Here is a 13,136-nt window from a genome sequence, read left to right as displayed (position 1 = left end):
CTTTCCCCAAAGAAACTTCATTTTTCTAAAAAATAACTTCTCTTTCAAAATCTCTCCAAATCCTTCCCTTATGCTATGTTATGTAATGCAATATAAGGTTCTCAATCTCAAATTATAAGCTTAACATATTAATGTCACTCATAATATCAATATCTTATAAGAGTATTTAAATTTCATGGCATATCTTTAAATTTCATCACAATAAAACTCACTTCTCTCAAATCAAGCATGTTCAAGGATTCACATATAGCAAAACTATGCAGGTCATTAATGTAAGATTGCAACTACTCATGCTTCACATATATAGATTTTCATAGTTAAACTTTTTCAAGTCATAATCTCACAAATTCGCAACATATATTGGAAAAAGTAGAAATTACCTAATTGAAAGACAAAACTCAAGGCATTAGAGAACCCCTACCTCAAATGAAGATTAGGAATCCAAAAAGCCTCAAAAAAGCCCAAGAAACCCAAATTTTTAATTTCCTATAGATGGCCAAATAAGGAATTGCTTATAGCGAAGTGACGGCCTCGATGAGCTCTCCGGTTTGCCGTAAACACCACAATAAAACTCCAATTGGTTGGCCTTGAATCAAGCTTGAAAGCTTGAGAAAAGAAAAAGAAAAAGAGAATAAAGAGAGGGGAAAAGAGAGCTGCCGGGAGAGGGAGGAGAAAATAAGGCCATTCCATGGCTTTTTAGCCACTAAAACAAAGTGAGTGGGGAGTGGGCCCCACCACTAACTCAAAAATACTTCACCATTATATAAATATATATGTATTTAATTAATCTGAACCACACATTTAATCCAAAATAATACAATTATACACAAAATGAATATACATGAAATGTAATGGACCTGTAACGTAACCCCTTTACACAACAAATCCGGTAACAGGTCCCATCCGGGATCTTCCGGCCTGAAAAATGGGAAAAATGCCGAAATGACAACCAGTGCATTTTCATGAGTCCTAAACTCAATGGAATGCCCTTAACTCCCTCTCGTACACACTCGACACACCCCACGGTGTCTGACACGTAAAACGAAAAAAAGATAAAAATACCCCCGAAAATAAAAAAATTCCAGAAATTGAAAAATGATAAAATTCAGGAACATTACAATCTCCCCAACTTAAAAGGATTTCATCCCCGAAATCAAGTCATACTTGGGGGAGGAAACAACACTGGATACTTGGAGCGAACCTCCTGCTCGAGCTCCCAAGTAGCCTCATCAACTCCATGATGCCTCTAAAGGACCTTTACTAATGGTATCTCTTGTCCCTTAACACTTTTTGCCATGTATTAAGGATCTGAACTGGTCCTTCCTCGTTAGAAACATCCTTATCAATGACTACATCAACCCAATCAAGAATGTGGGATGGACCCTATTCATACTTCCGCAACATCAATACATAAAAGACATTGTGTACTCTGTCCAACTGTGGTAGCAAAGCAAGCCTGTAGGCAACCTCTCCTACCTTGTCTAAGATCTTAAAAGGTCCAATGAATCATGGTGACAACTTGCCACCCTTTCCGAACCTCAACAACCCCTTCTGTGGAGAAACCCGAAGAAAAACGTGGTTCTCCACCTTAAAGGATAACGGTCGTCTCTGCCTATCTGCATAACTCTTCTATCGGCTCTAGGCTGTAAGCAACCTCTGTCTAATCAGTTTAATCTTCCCAGTAGTCTTGAGTATAATGTTGTGTCCTAAAGCGGCTATCTCGCCCACCTCAGTCCAATAAACAGGAAACCTACAATGTCTGCTATATAACACCTCAAATGGAGCCATCTCAATGCTCGCCTGATAACTGTTGTTGTAAACAAACTCAATAAGTAGAAGGTGGTCTTCCCAACTACCTCCAAATCAAGTACACAGGCCTGAAGCATATCCTCCAAGATCTAGATGGTACACTTTGATTGGTCGTCCGTCTGTGGATAAAATGACGTACTAAGTTGCAACGATAAACCAAACGCTACGTGTAGCCCCTCCTAGAACCTCGAGGTGAACTTGGCATCCCTATCCGAAACAATAGCGATTGGAACTCTGTGTAGCCTCACAATTTCTTTCACACACAGCACACCAAGTGTCTCTGCATCATCTGTTGCCTTATTAGATAAAAAATGAGCCGTCTTGGCCAATCTGTCAATAATGACCTATACGGCTTCATTCCCCCTCTGCGACCTACAATCTGCTCCTATTTCCACTGTGTTATCGGCAATGGTTACAATAAACCCGCTGGTCTCTGGTGCTCGGCCTTCACCTGCTGATAGGTAGGGCATCTAGCTACAAACTGTGCAACATCCTTCTTCATCCCATTCCACTAATACTAACGTCTCAGATTGTGATACATTTTGGTACCACCTGGGTGAACTGCAAAGCGGGAAGTGTGGAACTCCCGTAAAATGTCCTCACGAAAAACTATAGGAATAACCATAAACCCCTGAATTGTAGACCTCCATTTGCATTTAAAGTCTAATCCTTCACTATCTTACCACTGGAGATCAAAGTGTAAATGGTATCTAAATTCAGATTATGTCTCTGTGACTCAATCACTTGCCAACAAGGTTAGGTTGAGCCACAAGACTGAACACGAATGCTAGCTCACTGCCATTGTTGTCATCAAAGCAAAACAAACCCATCTCTGCCAGATCCTCAAGCATCTTCCATTTTCGAATGGTTAAACTAAACAGAGTCCCACGAGATTTCTAGCTTAAGGCATCAGCTACCATATTTACCTTGCCCAGATGATACAGTAAGTCAAAGTTATAGTCCTCTAAGAACTCAATCCATCATCTATGTCTGTTGTTCAAGTCCTTTTGGGTGAAAAGGTACTTGAGACTCTTGTGATCCGAGAACACCTCAAATCTCTCGCCGTACAAGTAATGCCTGCAGTACTTCAAAGCGAACACGACCGCCACTAACTCCAAGTTAGGAGTAGGGTAGTTAAGCTCGTGAGTCTTTAACTATCAAGACCCATAAGCTACTACTCCACCATCCTGCATCAATTCGCAACCCAATCTATCATGTAACGCATCGCAGTAAATCACATAACCCAAGCCACGCTCGGGTATCACTAACACTGGAGCTGTAGTCAACCTTATCTTTAACTCCTAAAAGGAAAACTCACAGGCTTCATTCCATGTAAATTTGATTCCCTCCCGGGTCATTCTGGTCATAGGGGCTGCCAAATGGGAAAAATCCTTCACAAATCTGCGATAATAACAAATTAGGCCAATGAAACTCTGGATCTCAAATACATTTTTGGGCTACTCCCAATCCAGAACTACTTTGATCTTTGATGGATTAACTAACCCTCCACCTTCCGAGATAACATGTCCCAAAAACTTCACCTCTTATAGCCAAAATTCACATTTCTCATATTTGGCGTACAAGCGATGCTCTCGCAGAACCTGTAGCACTATACTCAAATGGACCTCATGCTCTTCCTGAGTCCACGAATACACAAGAATGTCATCCATGAAAACTACCACAAACTGATCCAAGTAATTATGGAAGACACGGCTGGTGTATTAGTTAGACCAAAAGGCATGATAAGGAATTCATAATGCCCATACTGTGTACGGAATACTGTCTTTAGGATATCCTTATCCCTGACTCGCAACTGGTAGCCTGACGTTAAGTCTATCTTTAAAAAAATAATTGTCTCCCCTCAACTGGTCAAATAGATCATCTATCCATGGTAAAGGATACTTGTTCTTGATTGTGGCATGATTCAACTTCTGATAATCAATGCACAACCTCAAAGAACCATCTTTCTTCTTAGCAAACAAGACCGGTGCCCCTCACTGTGACACACTCGGTCGCATGAAACCTTTTACTCTCAAATCATCAAGTTGCTTCTTTAATTCTTCTAATTCAATCGGTGCCATACGATACGGTGCCATAAAAATTGGCGTGGTACCGAGCATCAAATTAATAGCAAACTCCACCTCTCAGTGTGGAGGTAACTCTGTCAAGTCTTCAGGAAACACATCCAGAAAATCACTCACAACTAATGGATAGTTAACCCCGCATATCTCAACATCATCATCGACTAAGAGGCTAGCTAAAAAGAACGTCTATTGATCCCGACCTCTAATACAGTAAAATGAAGGAGTGAGAGGATCACACCGATCTCCCATAAAACAAAAACAATCCTCCTCTAAGGTACACACTGAAACTCTGCCCCTGAAGCAGTTGATAACGGCTCTAAATGAAGACAACCAATCCATCTTAAGAATAACGTCAAATCTTGTCATCTCGAGAAGGATGAGATCGAACCCAAGAACACGTCCGGCAATCATAATAGAACAACTCCGACAAACCCTACTAAGAGTAACTGAACCCCCACTAGGCGTGTCAACACAAAGCAGTCTGTCTAACTGACTGACCTCTAGCCCCAATTCCGGTGCAAATGATAAGTAATGAATGAGTAAGAAGCACCAGAATCAAACAATACTCGAGCCCAAGAATGGGACACAAGAAACATATCCCTGACAACTAAAGGACTGGATGGTGGCTCGACTGGAGTGAGTGCAAACACATGACCCTGAGTCATATGCCCTTGAGAACCACTTGTCAGCTGAGTGGATGCACTTGATGAAACCCCTCTGCCCGGTCGAGAATTAGGCCCATATTTAATGGGTCCATTTGTCAAAACCAAAGCCTACTAAAATTTTAATGTCTACAAATTGCCCCCACTTCGAGTCCCAAGTTTGACAGGACTTGTCTTCTTTTTCAAATGGGACTTGAAATATCCAACTTTTTTTTTTTTTTTTTTTTTTATATCCAACTTTGGATGGTAAGATTTCCTCTTTTGCTTTTCTATCCAACTTTGGATTAGAATTTTACTTTCCTATTTGAACTGAATTATACAAATCATAATACAAATAGGAGGTATTTTGTTGCCTTATTATAGGGTTTGACATCAATTCCAATATTTTCTGAAGACTCTGAAGACTGTGTTGGATTGCGGCTTCTGCTTGAACAAATAATCGGTATGATTTCTCTTCTTTTTTTTTTCTTTCCTTTTTTTTTCATGACTTTTTTTTCCTTTTTTTTTTTCTTTTCTTTTTTTTTTTCTCTCTTTTTTTTCACTTTTTTTTTTCCTTTCCTTTTTTTTTTCTTTTTTTTTTTTTTTTTTTTTTTTTTTTTTGGGGGGGGGGGGGGGGGGGTTGATTAGGTATAGCAATTTGATTTTGCCAACCATAGCCAAAATTGAAATCGTCTTTCTAGACAACACCGATCGAGCTTCAAATTTGTTTGTTGTTCCACCATGGTGGTATTCAAGTGTTTGATGAAGCAAAAGATGACTATCTTAGAAAGCGAAAATAGTCGAAGAAGCCAAGGAACCACATTAAGCGTATCCGACTCACTTCTCGATCGCAATGCCATTCATATGCCTGATCCTGACAATGAACATTGTTCTTCTCATTGGACACGCATTCAAATGCCTGATCCTGACAATGAATATTGTTCTTCTCATTGGACACGCAAGGCTACAGGTGACTTCACCAACTTTGGTCTTGATCAGATTAATGAAAAATCTATTGTCTCGGAAGCCTTGATATTAAATTCTTCACTTCATGAGAGAGTTGTTGAGGAAAACCAATTTTCACTCTTGGGTCTCAATGTTCAGGTGAAGGAAGTATCATGGAGTATTCCCTGTATACTTTCTGCTGAATTACCACACACTGAACTATATTGGGAGTGGTTAGAAGATGTCTTGGCGCGTTTCCACGACTTTCTATCAAAACAACAACTATATGGTGCTCTATTTGCCTCCCTATTTTCATATAATCGCCATGAATGTTGGTGCCCAGCCACTAATATTCGTCATGGTTCTATCGACGAGCTATCTTCATATAAGCACCATGGAGATGTATTCAAAGCATTCCTCGAATGTTGGTGCCCAGCCACTAATATTCTTCATGGTTTTATCGATGAGCTGTCTTCATATGATCACCATAGAGATGTATTCATAGCATTCCTCGAATGTTGGTGCCAAGCCAGTAATATTCTTCATGGTTCTATTCACCAGAAAGCCAAAGATCTTTTTCAGCAATACCTCGGCGGCAAGTAGAATTTTTCTTCAACGACACCTCAATGGAAAGCCAAATTTCTCTTTCAGCAATACCTCGGCGGTGAGCAGAATTATTTTTTTCTCAATGACACCTCAATGGAAAGCCAAATTTCTCTTTCAACAATACATCGGCGGTGAGCAGATATTTTTTAGCAATACCTCGACGAAAAGCCAAATTTTTCTTTCAGCAACACCTCGGCTGCGAGCAGAATTTTTTCTTTCAACGAAACTTCAGTGGTGAGTCAAAATTTTGCTACAACAACACCTTGGTGATGAATTGGATTCTTCAGCGATGCCTTAGCGGCAAAAAAAATTTCTCTTTCAGCAATACCTCGGTGATGAGCAGAAATTTTCTAGGTAACTACAGTCTAGCGATGAACCAATTTATTTCTTCGCAGCCTCACTTTGCTAGATCAAAATTTCTTTTGTAGCTACAACTATGACGACAAACCAAAATTCTTCTTTGCAGCTACACTTTGGCAGCAGGCCAAATTTATTCCTTGCAGCTATACTTTGGTGTCGTGTCAAGTTGACAGGTGCAATGAGCACTTTTTGATATCGCACGATGAGTGACTTTGCCATTTTGCAACTTTGAGGAGTTTTTTTTTTCTTTTTTTTTTCTTTTTTTTTTTTGTTGGTGGACTGAACTTAGAACAGGCCTTCAAGATGCCTACATACCCTGAACAAGGATCAAGTCATCATGTAGTTCAATTTTTTCCTTCTTTCAGACAATTTATACTCGTATCAAAGAATTCTTGATTTTTTTTTCCAGGTAGACAATTTAAACTCATGTCAAGGAGTGTCATTTTTTTTTTTTTTTTTGGGAGATAGTTTAAACTCGTATCAAGGAGTTCTTGATATTTTTTTTATAGGTAGACAGTTTAAACTCGTGTCAAGGAGTGTCATTTTTTTTTTTTTTTTGGAAAGAGTTTAAACTCATATCAAGGAGTTCTTGATTTTTTTTTTTTTTTTTTTTTTTCAGGTAGATAGTTTAAACTCGTGTCAAGGAGTGTCATTTTTTTTCCGAGAGACAGTTTAAACTCGTATCAAGGAGTTCTTGATTTTTTTTTTTCAAGTATACAGTTTAAACTCATGTCAAGGAGTGTCAATTTTTTTTTTTTTTTTTTTTTTTTTTTTTTTTTTTTTTTTTTTTTTCCTTCAAGTAGTCAGTTTAAACTCGTGTCAAGGAGTGTTGGTTTTCCGTCGCACTACCATAAAGTTTGGAGAGTGTGAATTTTAAGGCGAGGGCCAAGAGTTTTACATCTATAGAAGCCACTACTACCTTTCACTAAAAATATAGCTAGGGCGAGTAGGGATCGTCCCAAGGGATTATGAGAATCGAGCAATGTCGTGGAATCGTTATTAGGGTTAGTAGGTCGAGTGATCAAACAATTGGTTGGTTGGTTGGTTATAGAGCAACTAAATTAAACTAAGTGATCGCAAAAGAATGCAATTGAGAGTAAGTAAGAGAGAGAGATCTTGGGGTTTAGAGATCACCACCAAGCAATACATTTCTATATCATTAACAAGTGATTAATGAGGGCAAATGGTGTGTTGCAATATTGGTGTGTGTGTGTTTGGTTGATTCAACAAGCAATGATAACTAGTTAAGCATGTAATGTCTAAACATCATGTGAAAGGCACAATATATCTAAGCAATGAAGCATATATTGTCTAAACAACATGTGAAAGGCACAATAAATCAAAACAAGTCATTAATCCTTTCATTAAGCTCACAATCCAAATTCAACACAAGGATAGAGACATATGCTACTTGCATTCAAAAGCTTGGATCATCAAACACAAGCATAGATTGTCCTTCCATTTAACACTACACTACAACTACACTACATCTACACTACTAGCATGAAAATAAACTAGGGGAGAGCACAATCCATCAAGAGATAAGTATGAACCATCAAGTGAATCACAAAAGCATTCCTTTAAGCATTATATTTTGACAATCTCCAAATCTATAGCATCAATACACATAGACATGCATCAATAACACAAAATCTAGAGACAAGCACATGAATATCTATTCTAGCATACATAGGCATATGGATAGAATGAAATGATCAATTGGAAGCATTAAACCACAAAAATCATTGAATAAATAAGATCTATATATATCAAAGTGTCAAAACATCAATTACAACACTAATCCCTTAATAATACACAAGATTAAGATATAGAAAGCATGCTTGGGGCTAACTCTAGCCCCAAGAGGATGTCTAGCCACTCATGGTGATGTTGCTCCAACCCTCAAGGGCTAACTCCATGGTTGAAATCTGCTCCTTGTTGATGAAGAACTTCAATGGTGTCTCTAGCCTCCTCCTCCTCTAAGCTTCCTCCCAAGAGATTAAACCCTAGAATAGTCTATATGCTCAAAAAGTGCATCATATTCCTTTTATAGGTAGGTCAAGTGGCACACAAAATGAGCTGGGGTCGTGTAAAGAATATTCCCTAATGATTGGATAGAGGACAGATTGCACAAGCTGGAATTTTAACTTTTTCGCACTGGAGGAAGTTTGATCGATCGAACTTTGGACTTGGATCGATCGAACTGGCTGAGATCTATCGAACTTAGGCCGGATCGATCCAACTGGTTGAGCTTTTTGGGAAAAGACAAATCCGAGATATTTTGGAGAGATATTTATGGAAAAAGGACAAAAGTGGTTAGTGGGTGGTACAGTTGTGGATAGGATCAATCATTTGAATAAGGACAAAAGTGTTCGATCGATCGAAGGATGGTGTTGGATCGATCGAACTTTTGGACTTTATGCTTTTGGGCCAAGGCTTGGATCTATCTTGAAGTGCTGAGATCGATCATAGTTCGATCGATCGAAACTTGAACTTGGATCGATCGAACTTTGCTGCTTGTCACCTTTGGCTTCATTTGTTTCCCTCTTTCTCCACTTTGCTCCTTTCTTTGTTTAATCCTAGAATTGCTTCAATTAAGCTTTTATTTGGCTGAATTAGCTTATTTTCAGGATAAGTGCCTGAAAAAGGAAATAATATGAAATCAATCTAAAACGGTAAAGTAAGATAGATAAAGGTACTAGAATGCCTAAGCTTAAGAGGTTTAAATACACACTTTTCAGGCTCATCACACCCCCAAACTTAACTATTGCTAGTCCCTAACAATGTACTCGAAAGTAAAGGAATGAAATAAACAACCATACAAGTATGAATCTAGAAAACAATAAATGGATAACGCCACTTTCGTAGGGAACACGATTGCACTTAGCATATGCAACAAGCCTTTTAAACCCCTAGGTTACCCCTAGTGGACGAGTGAAGTCTCGTGAGGGTTTTCAGAAATGGTACCCACAAACATTAAGCTCATTCTTTCAAAAGAGGTACCAATATTGTAAACAAGTATTAGGAGAAAACTACCTCGAGTATACAATTTTTCAAACATTTCCAATCAATCTCCCAAAATCTCAACATCAAGCAAGCAACTATGGTCCTCCACACATCAAGAAAATGATCATGCAAATCAAAACAACTCTAGAATCCTTTTGAGTGGACCGGCATCAAATGTGTTGCTATCTTAGCCAACTAAAGAATTAATCACATCCTTACCCTTAAACTAGCACACAAATCTAGTACCAATCATCAAGACAAAAAATGGACCTTTTATTAAAGCTTTATTCATCTAGGTGCGCTTATTCTTTTCACGTGATTTTTTTTTTTTTTTTTTTTTTTTTTTTTTTTTTTTTTTTTTTTTTAGGATCAAAGATGGAAGTATGGTGCAATGTGTTGATCTATTAAGCTTTCTAACGATTCATGAGGTCGAGCGTTAGGTCAATGACTCCCAAACCAGACGGCTTTAGGGCATTAGGCATTCAAATACCCCTACGGACTTACAAACTTAAATCAACTAGGCTACAAATCAAGACAACAACCATCTAATCATTTCCTACTTCTCACATTTTGGGAGAAGTCCTCACTTTTTTTTTTTTTTTGTTTTTTTTTTTTTTTTAAGCAAGTTTAATTATTAACCTAGAGTTTGGGCCCTCCACCTTTCGGCGGGAGAAGTTCAGTGCTTGATGAGGCTAGAATCCCGGCTACTTAGTGAAAAGGGGTTATTATCCACCTTTATCAAGAATAAAAGCTTTTAATGCATTACTAGCTCAATTGGGATATAACCAATTCAATAATCAACAAAGCATGTACCCCACAAATGAATACTAGTGTGTGCCGGTGCTAGTGTAGAATCCTAGAATGAATCTTAAAACAATCACAAAATCAAGATGATGTGGACTACAAGTGCAAGCATGATATCAATTTTTCAAAAAATTTACTCCTAAATGGCATCCCTAAGGCATACAAGGAGTATTAGACTATCAAGTCAAGCAATTTTTAAATTTTAAGCAATATAGTCCTCAAAAGATCAAAATCATAGCTAGATATGGATCAATCATAGAAATATCCCTCAAATACACAAGTCATTCTCAAAATTTGAATTTAAAACTAACACTGTAAAGTACCATTCCCCCCAAACTTAAATTGTATAATGTCCTCAATGTGCAAGAGAACCAAGGAAAGAGTATACCAATACAACTAAGCAAGAATGATCGGGACTAAAGTATCCGAAGTGGGTGGCATGGCCCCCCCAAACTTGGGATGAACTGTGGTCCTGAAAATTGACACTTGGATAAACTCATCAGATAACAAAATGGGATAATCAATGCACAGTGGTCATGCAAGTGTAAATGGGATAAACAGATAAAGAAATAAGAGAGGTGTAAGGGTGGTCCTGAAAATTAGGTAGTACTCTCTCACTGAAGTCATTGTGATGTACCTGATGGAGTCAAACATACAGATATGATAATATAATCATATGACATCCATATCAAAAATAGATATATATAAAACAGATAAAGTGTAGGTACAACAAAAATATCAAAGCCGACAAACCGGCTGTAAAAATAATAATGTATAGTGACAATAGTAAAGTATCAAAAGGAGAGAGGGATCATAAGATAGAAAGGACTGGGAGCTCAAGAGGATGAGGTAGGACGGGCAGGTATGGCTCCACGGATGTCTCTGGATAGATCTCTGAATATGGTCACGACATCCGTGCGGAAGGCAGCAAAATCAGCTCTGTGGGCTGTGAGGTCAGCTCAGATGGCAACAACAGCATCCTCAAGCGTCTGTAGACGTACTCCAAAGCCAAGTGTCATATCTGGAGTCTTAGGCATAGATGAATCAGAAAAAGCTCCTGAGTCTGCTCCAGCTCATGAATGGGCGACCTGGATGGAGAGTCCTGCTCTGCGTCATCTGCAGGGCGCTTTAAGTCTATGTCTAAATGCTCGGTAGCTGGATCAACTGGTGCGTCATCCGATGCGGGATGTGCTATTGCTGCCTCTGCTCTACTGGTGCCTTTGCCTCTACCTGGGCCTGTGCCTGTGCCTCCTCCAGCTCTAACTCTGCTGCAGCCAGTACCGTGTGGTCCTGCAGCCTGGTAATAATGGAGCGGTAGGTCTTGTTCCAGTCCTTCCTGAGGAAGTGACAGGAACATGTCTCGGGGTGCTCCCGAGGATGGATGAGGTACCGCTGATTGATGAGAATCTGGGTGATGAGGTGGCTGAAAGGAAGAGACTTAGCCCGTCCGGGCATTTCCTTGCTGATGTACTCGTCATACAGCTTCCTCATCACGCTCCAGATGAGCGCGGGAATGGACACCCAGTGCCCGGTGTAGAAGGAATAAATGGCTGTCAGATAATCGCCCCTCCTCTGGATCTTGTGCCCCGCCATGTATATGTTCCGATAGAGAACACAATCAGTAAACCAAAGGTCGTCTGGAAGGAATTTCCAGGTGGCGAAGGTCTCGCCATTGGCATGGTGACCTATGAGGAAAACTGCCATGTCAGCATAGGAAGGCCTGAATAGCCTCGGATATGTGTCCTGAAGCTCTGGGGAACATCTGTGTAGACAGCTGCAAGAGCGGGCCAAAGAGTCCACTGTGATGGTGATCGGATGGCCATTGACAGAAGTGACCATCTCGGCTGTGGTACGCGGCGATGCAGCCGTGGGTAGACCGACTCTGTGACGGGGGCAAGAATAGCGGCTAGGCCCCTCTGAATAATATCATGGTAGGCGGATCAGGTAAGCACCTATCGAGAGAAGAAGGCCGTGTCAAACTCTGACTCATGGTCGAGCGTCATGCGTGCATATCGAGGCGTGGGCCTATCACGCCCCAGGTGAGCTGGCTGAGCTGGTATATGTGAATGCTCAGCTTTATGACACGGTGGAGATGGTGATGGACTGAAAGTAGGATGAGCTGCAGAGGTGGATCGTATGTGGTCATCCTCAGGCTCATGAGATGGTGACTAAAGTGGGGTAGCCTGTGCTGGCTCCCGCTGTACATAAGAGGGCTCTGTTGGCTCCTCTGTCCGTGGCCTAGTATGTCTAGTGGGCCCGTGTTACCTGTTGGCAACGGTCTTCCTCTTAACCATGGCAAAAAAAAAAAAAAAAAAAAAAAAAAATACTTGCAATCGGAGTTAGTGCCAGAATAAGAAATTTTAAACACAATAAAGAAACACGTATGTCAAGTAAACTAGACAAAACAAATATGACACGAATCTATACAAATGGTAGAATATGAAACATGTTAAACAATGTAAGTATGAAATGCATCCAATGTGGAATATCACAGGCATTAGGCATAGATATGATAGCATGAACATAAGATATGATGAATGAAGTGTGTGTGTGAAATCTGTGAAGTTCGATCGATCATAAAAAGAAATGAGATTGATCACAAAAGTTGGATCGATCGAAAGTAAGTGAGATTAATCTCACTACTTTGATCGATCGGAGACATGAGTTCGATCAATCGGAGATACTAGTTCGATCGATCAAACTGTGCAACGTTGAAAACTCAAATGTCACAGATCTGTGACTTTGGAAGCATGGGGCCTACATGAATGTGTTCATGGGCCCAACAACATATCAAATCAATAAATCCCCATCACTGATCAAGGCCCAAACTCCCAAAATAAGATTAAAATTTGAAAATATGCAAAGTATATATACACGAAGC

The sequence above is a fragment of the Cornus florida genome, unplaced genomic scaffold, assembly GCF_030987335.1.
Source record: "Cornus florida cultivar Cherokee Brave unplaced genomic scaffold, ASM3098733v1 CherokeeBrave_3.0.0_Hap2_Chr07, whole genome shotgun sequence".
Lineage (NCBI taxonomy): Eukaryota > Viridiplantae > Streptophyta > Magnoliopsida > Cornales > Cornaceae > Cornus > Cornus florida.
This window is presented reverse-complemented; position numbering follows the sequence as displayed.